The sequence below is a fragment of the Sceloporus occidentalis genome, unplaced genomic scaffold (assembly GCF_023333645.1).
Source record: "Sceloporus occidentalis isolate IW3139 unplaced genomic scaffold, rSceOcc1.0.p SCAF_1, whole genome shotgun sequence".
Classification (NCBI taxonomy): Eukaryota; Metazoa; Chordata; class Lepidosauria; order Squamata; family Phrynosomatidae; genus Sceloporus; species Sceloporus occidentalis.
In genome coordinates, this window is record NW_028316981.1 from 97,582,305 (window position 1) to 97,597,465 (window position 15,161).

At 41.3% G+C, this 15,161-nt stretch overlaps 1 protein-coding gene across 3 annotated transcripts in view; it reads right to left on the bottom strand.

The window, feature by feature from the left end:
* The window catches only part of JADE2 (jade family PHD finger 2), a 232,061-nt gene that overhangs the window by 208,045 nt on the left and 8,855 nt on the right, over positions 1-15,161 (bottom strand). The gene's annotated exons all lie outside the window — the stretch shown is intronic.

A 15,161-nucleotide genomic window follows, 5' to 3' on the forward strand; every position in this document is an offset into this window, starting at 1 on the left:
ACACACACACCAGAGAAAAACAAATAAAACTGTATTTTAGTTATCTCTTATGAGAAGCCACTTGAGATCAGTGGTGAAGAGTTAGACTGGGACATCCCTTCTCTCTTCCTCCCTCTGCCCAAGTGTCACGTTCATGTTTTCAGCTTTTACTCTCCTTCCTTCCTTCAATCCTCCACCTCAGATTATTAACTTGTTCAGAGATATACAATGTATGTATTACGAGGGGGGGGGGGGGCTGTGTGAGATCTCAACAGGAATGAATGATATGGGGGAAGAATAAAAGCAATAAATATGAATGTGACACTCAGGCAGGGGGGTGTAGAAAAGAGAAGAGGTGCCCCAATCTAACCCCTCATCACTGACCCCATGGCTGGACATAGCACTGTAGTAGGAAAACATGATAACATATACCAGCCTTTCCAGACCAAACAGTCCAATCCACCAAGGACTCCTCCCATCCTTAGCCCCACATTGACATCACTACAGAGCAAAGTCCACATACATACGCGCGCACACACACACATGCACACATTGAGCAAATATTCGGATTTCCACTGAAATTCGGAGTAAAAACCCATTTCTTCCCCTCCAGATTGAGCAGGCATAGAGCTACCTGTTTCAACCAGATTGGGGATGAGGTAGCCACACGCCGTAATCTGGCCTTTCTCCTGGCCAAGGTTCCTTTTTGCACCCTGGACAGAGCATCATAGCCATGTTGCCATGGCTTGGCAGCGCTCCTTCAGTGCTGCGTCATATGGACACAGCACCAGAGGAATGCTATGATGCCATGCGGAGCATCACACAGCATCATGGCACTCTGGGGGCATGTGTCATGTAGGGTGGCTTAATGGTCAGTCTGAACAGGGTCTAAATTCCTGAGATGCTGGAAAGGCCTAGATTCAGCCCAAATCATCCTATACATTGTCTGGACAGTCCACTGTGAAAATGAAGTGAAACTGTTTTATTTGGTTTGTGTAAATAAGCCCAGAGAGAGTGAGACAAGACCAGGAACAAAGAGGCAGAAAACACCATGATTTCCTCTCTTCCTACTACATGAGACAATTTAAAGCCATATCTATAATCCCTGGGTGTAATTTGACCACCCCAAGAACAAACATGATGATTTTTTTGCTTCTCAAGTGCTTCTTCTCTGCATTTTCTCAGAGGAAGATATCCCTGAAATACACAGGAATGCTTCAGATGGAAATGGTACAAGTGTACTTCGTTGCATTTTCTCAGAGGAAGATATCCCTGAAATACACAGGAATGCTTCAGATGGAAATGGTACAAGTGTACTTTGCACCAAAGTACAAACTTATTTCACAAGTAGCTACCACAATAAACTTTAATTCACAAGACTAGGGTCCTCTAAGACAAAATTTACACTTTTTCTAGAGCCAGGATAAAAGCAACAACACTATGGAAAATAGTTGTGTTTGTGGTTTATTCACAAGAGCTATTAGAAGAAAATTGCACTTGATGACAAGACCACAGGACGCTATTATCCCTTGGAGAAGATGACAATCCGCAAAGGAATTCCCGTAAATACTAAATCATAAAATCTTAAGCACTGCCTTCATTTCCAGCACATGTGCAATGTTTTACCATACCGCTACGAAGGATAATAATAGCAAAGTAACATAAACATTTTACTGACAACGTGTGGTAAAGAATTGCCCTGTCAAAACATGATTAAAATTACTTCTTGACAATATGGCTACATCAATACTTCTCTCTCTAGTAATTCAGGGGGAACAGATGTTATTAAGTCAGCCTTGCACTTCAGAGCTATTTGATTTTGAGGCAAGGAAAAGAAACTGAAGATGAACTGAAGGCAGCTTGAATCCCATTTTGCAAAAAAGGCAGGATATAAATCCAAAAAATAAAATAGATAGAAGATAGATAGATAGATAGATAGGGAGGAGCTTCCAACTGGGCATCTTCATATTGGAAACATCTCACCAGGGTCCCTTCTCACTACCCAATTATAGCATTATGATTCTAGTTTCACGCTGTGGCAACATCCTATGGAATGCCAAGGTGTATAGCTTGCTGGGTTGTTTGAGCTCTCTGGTAGAAAATGCTAAACTGCAAGTTCCAAGAGTATACAGGATGCAGCCATAATAAATGGAATCATAGCTCTATAAATGCATCATGCAAAAAGGCCCCAGCTCAGTTTTTTTAAAATACAGTCATATCATCATACAGAGCTATTACTGCACTTTAGAACTAAGAAGGGATGTAGAAAGATGTGACTGACATCTTAACATCTCTTGGAATACAACACATATGGGTTGCTGCCACATCACAGAAATAAAGGAGTTTGACAAAACTTTAACTGCCATGGCTCAGTGCTATGGAATTCTGGGGTTTGTAGCTTTGTGAGATATTTAGCCTTCCCTGTCAGAGAGCTCTGGCACCACAAAAAACTACAAATCCCAAAATTCCATGGCACTGAGCCATGGCGGTTAGTGGTGTCAAACTGCTTTATTCCTGCAGTGTGACAGCAGCCATGGGTGCCATTCGATCAAGAGGAAAAATCTAGTTGATAGAAGTCAGACCTACCTTATTCTATGTAGTCAAGGCCAAGTCTGTCCAGGCCAGGATACTCCCGGGAGAGCCCAGAGTATCCTGGCCCCACAGCTGCCCCACTCTTCCTCAGTTACCTCAGCCTCCATTCACATCACATGATCACATGCTGGGCACCTCATTCTGAACTCAGAACAAGTGACACATGGTAGCAGTGAACACAGGGTGAGCAAATGTCACAACCGCAAATGAGGACAAAGCACAAAAAAATGTAGGACACTCAAGAAAAATGTAAGACATTTCAAAACAAATGCTAAAACAGTGATGGTGAACCTTTTACAAACCGAGTGCCCAAACTGCAACCCAGACCCCACTTATTTATTGCAAAGTGCCACGTCCCTCTTGCTTTCTAGTAAGAAATTCTGGCAAACTCTGTGCTAGGGTGACAGCATGTGTGCCCACAGAGAGGGCTCTGAGTGCCACCTCTGGCATGTGTGCCATAGGTTCACCATCACTGTGCTAGAAGCAATTGTATAAATGTAAATTCATGCTTCTCAGTCATGCTCAAAATGGAGGACATTTTGGGATCCCTCTTGGACAGAGAGTTAAAATGTAGTACATGTCTTCAAAAAAGAGGATGTCTGCTAACCCTGAGGAGACACATTGGACAGCTCAGCATGACACCAATGCAGACAACAGCCACAGCATGGGAATTGAGTGCTCCAGTTGTCATGGAAGATCGGGAGCAACACTTACTTGCTTATGCCCTGATTCTGGTGCAGGACATGCCAGACGTTGTCCTGTCTGTTTGCACCAGAACTGTGTTTTAGGCCACAATTCATCTGAACAGGACAATGCCAGAACCAGGAGGGGGTGTCTTTTGGCCTGTGCAAATTTTTACAGCCATATGCCACCCCACCCCACCCACGCACTACTTGTTGTCTGTGCTCAGGCATTTACAAAGGTATTTTGCACTAATGCAGATTTTCATGTGCTGCACCTACAGACCAGGAAGCTCTGTGTACAACTCCTAAAGCATGCAAGGAACTACCTATGGCACTGTATTGAACAGGGAAGCCTTGCAGGTAGGGGAATTTCAAGAGCAGGTACTGCACAGGGAGGCCCTCACCTTGGCATCAGATCACTGGATATGTGAAGTAAATAAATGGCTTAGCAGAGAACACCAGGCTTTTCTGTGACACCATACTTCATTTTCTATCATTTCTATGATGCTATTCTTCATATCCATAATTTGCAAAACGATGCTGCCAAAGCCTTTTCTCCATCTGCCTCTGCACCAAGCCAGCTGGGAGGCAAATATTGCCTTCTTGCTGGTGCAAAGTGTGTGAAATTATACAGAAGGCACATATATGTTAAAAAAAAGCACTACCATGAGGATTTAAAGCATATTTTACTCTTCAAAGGGTGTTGTGGATATTATCTCAACAGCCCTGTAAGAAAGATCAGTACTGCATTCTTATCCTTGTTTTGTAAATGAGGTGTAAGGTGATTAATAGTGGCTTTCCTTATGCTACTTAACTAGTTTGCTGCTAAAAGATATATTCTAATGCACTGTGGCACCTTACAGCTGACATATTTTGGTATAAGCTCTTTTGGGTAAGTGTCTGTGTCTTCCAAAGTTACTTATTGGAATACAGTGCTACCTCGGGTTACGAAATTAATTCGTTCCGCGGCGCCATTCGTAACCCAATAAATTTCGCAACCCGAAAAGGCGCTGGAAAGCGGCTAGCCGCCCGCTAGCCGCGCTTTCAGATTTGAATTTCGCGCCGAAAAAAATTTCGTAACCCGAAAAAATCTTCGTAACCTGGAACAGTTTTTTCCTATCTAACTTTTTCGTACCCCGGAAATTTCGTAACGCGAGCAATTCGTATCCCGGGGTACCACTGTACTGCCTGGGGAATTCTTGGAGTTGCTGTCAAAGAAGGTAACTTTTCTCAGTTCTGACCTCACCAAATTCAATTATGTTTATTAACAGAGCATTATAGGGTTAAATGTTATCTTGGAGGACATCTAATCTATACTGAGGACCTACAATGGTAAACGCAACTATAGCATATCTGACAGGCAGATGTCTTATCTCTACTTCCATGTCACCAACTAGTAAAGGGAGGAAGTTGCTACAGATGATAAAGCCTCTAAGGCTGTTTTATAAACTTCTTCCAGCACTGTTCACCCTATTTGCTTATTGTGTATCAGAACTGTTTGCACTGATCAGGATTCTTCATCAGATGGCACACTGGGAATAGAGCTCCTTGCATGACACAGAGATAATACAAAGGCTAATGAGGAAAATCAAGAAATTGGTCATGATTTCATGGGGTGACAAGATGTCCTAGCCACAAAGGAGGACAAAGCACAGCAAATTATAGGACATTTGAGAAAAATGTAGGACATTACAAAATAAAAGTTACAAACATTCATATAAATATAAATTCATGCTTCTCAGTCATGCTTAAAATGGAGAACATTTTGAAATTCCTCCTGGACAGAAGGCTCAAATGTAGGACATGTCCTGGAAAAGGAGGGTGTCTGGTCACCCTGTGTTTACACAGTGGACTGACCACACTGGGCTTTGCAGAAAACTGCCTACTACTGTGTAAGCTAAAAGAGTTAAGAGGGCTGGGAAACTGCTTCTTCTGCAATATATCTTCATAAGGAGCTTAAGGCTGAGCATTCCTCTACAGAAAGTTCCTAAGAGCAACCTGTATTGTGGTCTCCTCATTTCACTGGGTAGAAAAATGGCTGAGTCAAGCTTGCCAGGTTTTAAATGCTAACTGTGGTTCCAGAGTCTCTAAATAACCACCACAACCTGGGGATCAGATTACTGTGTCATGCCATCCAGCAGGCAAAATTACATTCTCTGCATTCTTTGCTCTACTTTACACTGTCATTCACTCAGGCAAAGAATATGCCTACCACCAACAAACTCCCTCCTCAGAATAGCTGGGTTTGAAAACTTTCACATGGGTACATGAGAATTTCCCTGTGTGGTCATACTGATGTCATTCAGTCCAGCAGACTGTTTTTGGTATCAGTTGCAGGAAAATCCTGGAAGTTCCTAAACAGAGGACAAGAGGGGTGGCCATTTTTCTCCTGCTGCTTTACCACCAATGAATGCCTGGTGCTCTACAGAGGAAGGAACTGGCAAACACACCTCTGAGTTCCATGTCTAAGAAAACTCTGTGAAATACATGGGGTTAACATAGGTTGAGAGGCAACTTGAAGGTACATATACACACATTGTGAAGGAACTGGCAAAACCACCTCTGAGTATATCTTGCCTAAGAAAACCCTATGGAATTCATGGGGTCACCATAAATTGATAGGCAACATGAAGGCACACAGATGCACACTCAAAAGGGAGTCAACATAATACCCTGACATTGCCTGAATTCCAAAGCTAAGCATGGAAAGGACTGATTAATGCTTGGATGGGAAACCACCAGAAAAAAAAATACCAGGGATTTCTATGTAGGGCTATGAAATAATCTTCTCTGAAATCCTGGTAAGCTGTTGTTGCCAGCCAGAGTTGATAATAGTGGGCTAGATGGACCAGTGGTCTGACTTAGTATGAGGTAGCCTTCTCCACACCAAACACAGAATTCCCACCTCACTTTTCTCAATAAAAACCCCTGCTAGGAACACCCCCACTTAATTTAAAAAAATCTAAACCTTATTTAGAAAAAAAATAAGGATAACAAAATTACAAGCCCATATAAACACAAAAGCACCCATCATCCTAATCAAGTAGAGTTTGAGTCTCAAGCCTCAAAACATTTTAGAAGGCATGACATTATTTGGCATATTAAATGGATCTAGCAGGATTCTGAATCAAATTCCAGGCTAGTCCTCCTCTATGTTAATATTTTTCAGAGCTTGAAAACATACCTAGTGCAGATATAAGCTTTACAGAAGCATTATAATTCCACAAAGCCATTGCCTTAAAGTCCTTTTCACTTTATTTTATTTTATTTGAATATACACTTTAAGTTGACAACGCAAATTGCAGGAGGCAAGTTCTGAGAGTTCCCCCTGTGGCAGGTCACTAAGAAGTTGAATAAAATGAGATGCTAATAAGATATAATGTACTTTTGACTGGAAAGTCTCTCCCAGAGCGGCACTCTTTAACATGAAAGGGAGAATTATACAGCAACTGTAATGTGTAAATTCCTAAACCACTCCAACATGTGATTGGAATCTCTATCTTTAAAATCACTAATTTATTTAAATACCTTCTTTGGAAAGCAAATGGCAGGAAAGGAAAAAATGATCCACTATGGAATGCCTTGACTAACAGGGTTTCTTCTTGGGCTCATATTTTCACATCTCTAGTGACTTCTTATCCTATGATGGCCACATCAGAAGCGCACACTGCCTTCTGTGTGCTCTCAAGTTGTGCTAAGGCTGAAAGAAACCACTTTTTTATTTGTTCTTCCTACATACCTGACTTAAAAAAGAAAAAAAGAAAACAGCACCCCCAGAGGCATTTTAGATTTTTTTTTCTGAACCAGTAACTCTCTCCTAGCAGTCCATTTTCAAACATTTCAATTCTTGCTATGTCCACTAAAAGTATATGAACAGTTCAGTGACCGCTAACATTTCATGTTAACATTTTGCTGCTTTCTATAAAACACAACTAATGTTCTTCCTATACAGATAACATGTGATTAAAAAACTGTAATACCAGAACAGTTGTATCACTTTTCATCTTCTGAAATACAGATTCTGAGATGTTACCTCTATATTTTAGAGATCAAACTAAGCGAAACTAGGCCTGTCTCTCACAATAATTAGACTGAGTGTGGGCTATCCCACTTGGAGCAAGTATGACTTAATCCTGATCCCTAAATATAGAAAACTAGCATACTAGGTGAAAATTTGGCTGGAAGCTTTTCTGTGACCATCAATTTTTTGAGTGCAGAAGACATTTTTGCACAGAGGACCATAAAACAGTGGGAGCCCCTATCTGCAGTCTGATGTGATACTTAGACTGAGATGTGTGATATATTAGAAAAGAAGGCAAAGCATGGGGGGAATCAAAACATCATACTTAGAATATATGCAATTTGAGAAAATTAATGTTAAAATTAAGAAAAGTTTGTTGCCGTGATTATAGTACAGTGCGCCCACATTATACGCGGGTGCACCATACATGGAAGCGCACGTGGCACAAGGGGTGGGGTGTCCCATTCGCATGAATAGGGCGTGCTCCCATGGCGTGTGCCCCACGCACCGCCGCCACGGGCACAAGCCCCATTCGTTTGAATGGGGCTTGAGCATCCACGTTTTTTCTCCAAAACGGATCCCCTCACGTAAGAGAAGGGTGGACTGTATTCCAAAAGTTAACAAGTGGGCTCGACACAAGGGGCAGCTCCATGCCGCCCCTTTTAGCCCCGCATCATTACCGCAGCCACCAAATGGCGCAGCAATGATGAGCTCCCTCTCGGGAGCAAAAAGAAGCTGCCTAAAGCAGTTTCTTGGAAGGGATGTGATCCCAATCACATCACTTACTGCCAGCACCATTTGGGTGTTGCATGATGTTCGCGCCATCATGGCGCTGCCTGTGTGGAGGATGGCAAGCCATGATGGCAGCGTCTTCATTGACTAGGGCTGTTGGGCATCTAAATGTCAAGCCTCATCTAGCCCTAGTTTGTGATGGAGATGCCGCAAACTGCCCGTCTGTACTGGGCCAATGAAATTCAGAATTTCTGGTGCATTAATGTTTTTTAAGCAAAAAAAAAAAGTGTCTACCATTATAATGAGTGGTGAAGCAGGGATGGTGCTTCAAAGGGATACCAACACACACATACTCTGGGTCAAACTTCCATAGAAGCCTCTCTCAGGGTTCATCTACACTTGCCACAATATTCCATGCTGCCCCCAGAGTATTCTGGCCCCAATTTTGGCCCTTACCATGTTCTTTTCCCCCAGTGACAATGTCCAGCTGCCTTCCCATATGATACCCATTTGTCAGCCAACACCACTGCTGAAATTATCGATGCCACACTATCAGTGCTGACCAACTTGTTCTGATCTCAGAGCAACTTGTGCCCACAGCACCAGCACTGGACAGTGAACAGGGACTGTGAGTGAAAAGGGAGCCACCCACTGTCACTGAAAACCCCCTGAAAACCCAAAGCAATAAAAGAATTTTTAAAATGCAAATTAGAGGGAGGGAGCCCCAAACTGGGTATGGTCATCATGAAGACAGTCCAGACCCAATTTGTGATTTTGGCTTTCTATCATGTAAGCAGGATGCAGCGAATCCTGGAGGGGGCGGATCATGGTAAAACACCTATGTAGACAAGACCTCAGAGGAAGCCAAGTTGGGAAAGAGGAATGGCCATGACAACTTCTATGGCAACTGCAGTACAGTATTTAACTTTTCTCAGGAAGAGTGACTGTGAAGCACTCAATGGTATGAGAGGAAATGAGGGCATAATGGGGACAACACCAGTGTGGGACAAAACCTTACATTCTGCTTCAAGTAAAACTAGTGTTCCATAACAACAAAATGGGGGGGGCAGCCTGTTGGAGATGTCCCCTGCCCCCCCCCCCCCCCCAAATCCTTGCAGTTTATCTTGTCCCACAGAAATTGAGAGATACTCAAGTTTGTTCCTTTATGCACAGTCGTGCTTCATCTGGTCTGACAAAGAGACTTACGTAATTTCTTATGAATAGGAATTTTGCTGAAAGTAAACAAATGACAAAATGAGAACCCAAATTATGCGTAAAACACTTCAAGCCTGCCTTCAAACCTGAACTGACAGAAATACAAGCAAACTAAAAATGTGCTGAGGGTTTTAATCTTGCCCCTCCTTGCTGGTTCCATCATTTGTTTGCTTTGTGTATTTATTTATTGTCCTGCCTTTCTCCTAGAGTGGGATTTTGTAATGGGAGATGCCTCTTCTGCCTGCAAAAAATTAGCAGTACACACTCCTTTCAAATAGTTGGGCTTCTCAGAGTCTCACGGAGCCTCTGAAAAGGGCTTCAATCAATATTCAGTTCACTGTTGGGCAATGTGTGTATTTATTTATTTAATAATATCTCTGCTCCAGCTGCCATAAACAAAATACTGTATCCAGGAATTGTGCAGCCATGGTTTCTGATTTGCCACATTTGAAGAAACCATGCCCTATGAGGAGTGACTCAGGGAGCAGGGTCTTTTTAGACTGGAGAAGAGACAGTTGAGGTGATATGATAGCCCTGTTTAAATATTTGAAGGGATGTCATATTGAGGATGGAGCAAGCTTGTTTTTTACATCTCCAGACAATAAGACCTGGAGCAATGGATTCAAACTACAGTAAAAGAGACTCCATCTCAACATTAGGAAGACCTCCCTGACAGTAAGAGCTGGTGGAGTCTCCTTCTTTGGAGGTTTTTATAATAATAATAATTAATAATAATTTGTTTTATTTATATACCGCTATTCCAAAGATCATAGCAGTGAACAGCAAGTAAGCTAATTAGCATTGTCGGGGGTGCTTTGATTGTGTATTTCTGCATGGCAGGGGGGTTAGACTGGATGGGCACTGAGGTTGCTTCCAACTCTATGATTCTATGAGAGAGCCAGCATGATATAGTATGGGTGGGCCTTAGATGCAGGAGGGCCAGCATGGTATAGTGCAGAGGTAGGCAACCTGCGGCCCGCGGGCCAGATGCGGCCCAGCGAAGCCTTGGGACCGGCCCCAGCCTGGTCCTGCCGCCGATTGCCACCGGGGCCTTTGGGGGGCAATTGTCTATAGAAGCCTCAGAAACATGCATTTATATTAACATTTTTTTTAAAATCAGCAAATTTTTTCGCATGTCCTCCATTTTTTTAAAAAAAGTGTCTTCCATTTGAAAATTTTGTCCTACATTTGTCCTGGTTTATTTATATATTTAAATGTTTTTTTTTTAAAAAAAATATTTAATTATTTATTTTTTGGCTTCGGCCCCCCAGTTGTCTGAGGGACAGCAACTTGGCCCCCGGCTCAAAAAGATCGCCTACCCCTGGTATAGTGGTTTGAATGTTGGACTAGGATTCTGGGAGACCAGGGTTCAAATCCCCACTTGGCCGTGGAAACCCACAGGGTGACTTTTGGCAAATCTCTCTCTCTCTCTCGGCCTCAGAGGAATGCAAGAACTGGACAAATCTCTGAACACATTCTGTCAAAAAAAAAAAAAAAGCCCTGTAATAGGGTTGCCATAGGTCAGAAATGACTTGAATGCACACAACAACAAGCTCAATGACAGGTACATGCTTTCCATGCACAAGGTCCTATGCTCAATCTCTGGTGTCCCCTGTTTAGGCTAGCAAAAATTCCTTGTCTGAAACCCTGGAAATCCATTGTGAGTCAGCTAGATCAGTGCTTCTCAAGATATCTAATTTGGTGGACCAGAAGTCCTTCACACACACACACACACACACACACACACACACACACACACTTTCACCAGGAATAGGTACCAGTTTTGTGACTTATTAACTTATTCAGTTTGTGGGAACTCACCATGATCCACCAGGTAGTAGCTTGAACTTGAACTTCCCATCTTACCCAACAATATGAAGCTGCTCCCATACATTCCTGAAACTGACTCAAAGCACATTTCTAAAGAACGTGTTCTGAACATTCTTTCTCTGTTTGTTCTCCAGATTGCATCCAGAATTTCTCCCAAAAACAATATACAGATTTTATTCCTAGCTTTCAACTTTAAATGTTCTGCTGTATTACTGTGGCATTCAATCAACATTGTAGGCTACCATAGTTAGAATAAGCATGAAGGCTCAGTTCAAATTCTCATTTTCATGTGAGCAGGCCTGGGTTGGACCCTAGTTGGGAAGGAAACTTCCTGTTTTAACTGGGAGACATACTGTATATACTCATGTATAACTCTAGACATTTTAGTCAAAAAATTGGCCTAAAAAACCCAAGTCAACTTATCTACAGCTCAATGTATGTCTTATACTTGAACTCTTATTTAAAAAGGAGTCATCTCCTGGTGAAGGTCAAGAGTGTAATCTGTCCTGGAATCACCAGTCCTTCTATATTTTCTTATACATCCAGCCTTTAGTGTGAGCACAAAGTTATGTCTGCTGGAATTTTTTAAGTTCTTTGGCATTGTTTCCTTTGCTTCATCCTTTAGATCCTTTGTTACATGCACCTAAGTTTTATCCTCAGCTTATGCATGGGTCATATAAAAATTCAAAACCTGCCCTCAACTTATACATGAGGCCAACTTACAGCTGAGTATATATGGTAATGGCAGACACACATTTGTCACGTAAATGAATTTATTCCTGAGGGAATAACTAATTTGCGCAAGAAGAGTCAAAGGACATTTATTCTAGTAATTATAAGATGTTTCATTTCACATGTATATACAGTTAGATTTGCAAGGTTTGCTGAAACATGTTCAGCAACTTTTCTTTTTTGTAGTGCAGGAACCTATCCCTATTCTTTCCATGTTATTTCTGCCTCTGATACTAAATTTTCTGTTAAAGTAATAATGTCAAATAACAGATCTTATTTATTATAAGAAGTATACTTGTATTCTCTTTAGGAATATTCAGTCTTATGAATTTATTCCAGCCCACAGCAGATTCCACAGTTCAGCACCAGGCCCTCTGCTGGAGGATGCAAACAAAACTAAGAAGGGAAAGGAGTAGGACCAACAAAAATATGCAGCTGTTTCTTCTACACTCAAATTTACCAATGAACTAATCCTCACAGTGGCACAGACCATGGAAATAAAACAGCAGCATGTGCCCAACAATTTAGAATGGGCAGGTAAAAACAATATGGCTTCTATGCCCAGTGATTTCTAATCCCTCTCTAGAGTCACTCTGTTCATTATATAATGCAGGAGAGGGGAGAAAGAGGAGGATAATCATGTTTCATACTATTTTTGTCTTATTTCAGAACATTGAAAGAGAAGTTTGACATCTGCACCACTCAGCATGATATTTCCATTGACTATATACTGGTATCTTCCTCATTATATCATTGGGGGGGGGGGGGGCTGTTGCATAGCTGTAAAGCAACCATGAACACTCCCATGCTAGAACTCTGAGAATTCCAGTTTTTATTTGCATGACGATTTCTAGTCCTCAATGAGAAATATGTCCTAAAGGAATATAGCTTCAAACAAAAAGCTGTAGTCATTTTGCAGTTTACCTATCTATCATCTTCAACACCAAAGGCCAGGTTTTACACATCTGAAGCAAATATTTCAAAAGAAGAACATGGTATTGCAAATGCATGATATCTTTCAGCTGTATGTGGGCATCTCATGGAAATGGTAGGCAAATTATGTTCGCTGTATCCTGATGAACTGCACTTTCCAACATCAGATACATTCAAAACTTCTGGTACCAAACAGGGTGTGCATGAGTGACACAAAAAGTTTACAGTGTTTAATTTTCCTTAAAACATATATTGTGGAAATATGTATCTGATCAGGCAGTGTCACATGCATTTTACTATTTTTAAAAAGGTAAAACATACCTAACACAAGGCTTAGGCTTGTGGCTGTCACCTTACATGGTCCACACTCTTGCCAATGCTATTTAACATCTATTTTAAACTACTAACTGAAGGAAATTCAGATTAGTGTGTTGTCAGTATGCTGATGACATCAGTGTGCACATCCCCCTTCCAATAAACTCAGATAAAATCTGTGGATGAACTTAAGTTTGGAGTCAGAATACAACTAGATAGGTGTCAATAAACCAAAGCTCACTCCTGACAACACAGAATTTCTAGTTGTCAGTGTAAAGCTTGCAAAAATTGATTCTCTGAATTATAATTCTCGTAATCCCTTAGCCAAGGTGGTAGGCAGCCTTGCCAGGGATTCTTGGAGCTGATTCAGAAAGTATTTCTCCAACTTTTAACTGATCAGGTGACAGCCAACCCATACTTTCTTCAGGATTCTCTGAAAGTATGAAAATGATGAATGGAAAGAGGGCCTTTCCAGTTATCATCCCCTGCATTTGGAACAACCCTGAAATGGCTTGCCAAACCAGATTCCAGTTGCAGGTTGAGCCCTTTTTATCTACTCAGGCCTTTTAACATATTAGCTAGCTGGTTTCATTCTCATGGCTTTTTACTGTGCTCTTTTGGCTTTCACTGATCTACTTTTTAGATCTCTGCTATTTTAATCTATACAATTGTTATTTATATTTTTATCACTTTTGGATCTGATTTATGATCTCACAAGCCATCCTCAAAGAGCTGCTGAAGGGAAGCAAGTGTGTGTATATGTGCCTTCAGTGACCCCATGAATTTCCTATGATTTTCTTGGGCAAGGAATACTCAGGGGTGGTTTTGCCAGCTCATTCCCCTGAAATACAGCCTACAGCACCTGGTATTCATTGGTAATTCCCCATCCAAGTACTAACTAGGGCTGACCCTGCTTAGCTTCTATGATCTGGTATCTTTAGGGTATTTAGTATATATCTTTAAATAAATAAATTAGGGGAACTGTAGGATGAATATGTCATTTTGAAAGAGATGCATTTTGGCCATTTTAAGAGATCACTAAACACCAGATCCAATCTGGTCTTGGAAGCTAAACATAGTCAGCCCTGGTTATTCCTTAGATGGGAGATCACCAGTACCAAACTATATTTCAGAGAAAGAGCCACCTCTGAGTATTCTTTGCCTAAGAAAACCCAATGAAATTCATAGGGTCCTGGTAAGTCAACAGATAACTTGAAAGCACATACACAAACAAACCACATACTCACTCTCTCTCTCTTACCCCATGACTCAGGCATCTCCTATCTGAAATCAGTTTTATATATCCAGAAAGCAGCTAGTGGACCACTACTCTGCTCCACATTCTGGCCTGTGCAACCAACCAAGGTGGCATCTATTAAGGAGCCAGTGGATTCAGGCATCACAAGATCCATCACTGCCACATTTGCTTTCACTAAGGAGTTAACTGTTTATCATGACATTATTATTATTATTATTATTATTATTATTATATTTGCTATAGTCATGCTTGCTATCTTGGTTTCTGGATCTATCTGTAATCACTTTTGCTTTTAAAACAAAACTCTACTTTCACATTATATTTTCTGCATTTTTACATATCTAAGGCTGCATTCACATTGCAGAAATAATCCAGTTTGACACTGCTTTAACTGTCATGGCTCAATGTGATGGAATTCTGGAAATTGTAGTTTTGTGAGACATTAAGCCTTCTCTGTCAGAGAGTTCTGGTGCCACAACAAACAACAGTTCACAAAATTTCACAGTATACAGCTATGGCAGTTAAAGTAGTGTCAACTGGATCATTTATGCTGTGCAGATGGCAACCTTAGACCTTTTAATCATTACTCATATTTATGGCAACTTTTTGTTTCTCCTCGCTTTTTAACCTGTTGATTTATGTTAGTGGCAACTAAAGAAATTGTGAGAAAAGATGGGCACCATCAACATTACCATTTACGCCATGTGCTTTCATTTCCAACTTATGGCAACCCTAAGGCATACCTATCATGGGTTTTCTTGGCACAATTTGTTCAGAGTGGGTTTTCCAGTGCCTTCCTCTGAGGGTCAAATAGTTTCCATGGCTGAGAGGGGATTCAAATCCTAGTCTTCCAGATTCCTAGCCCAACACA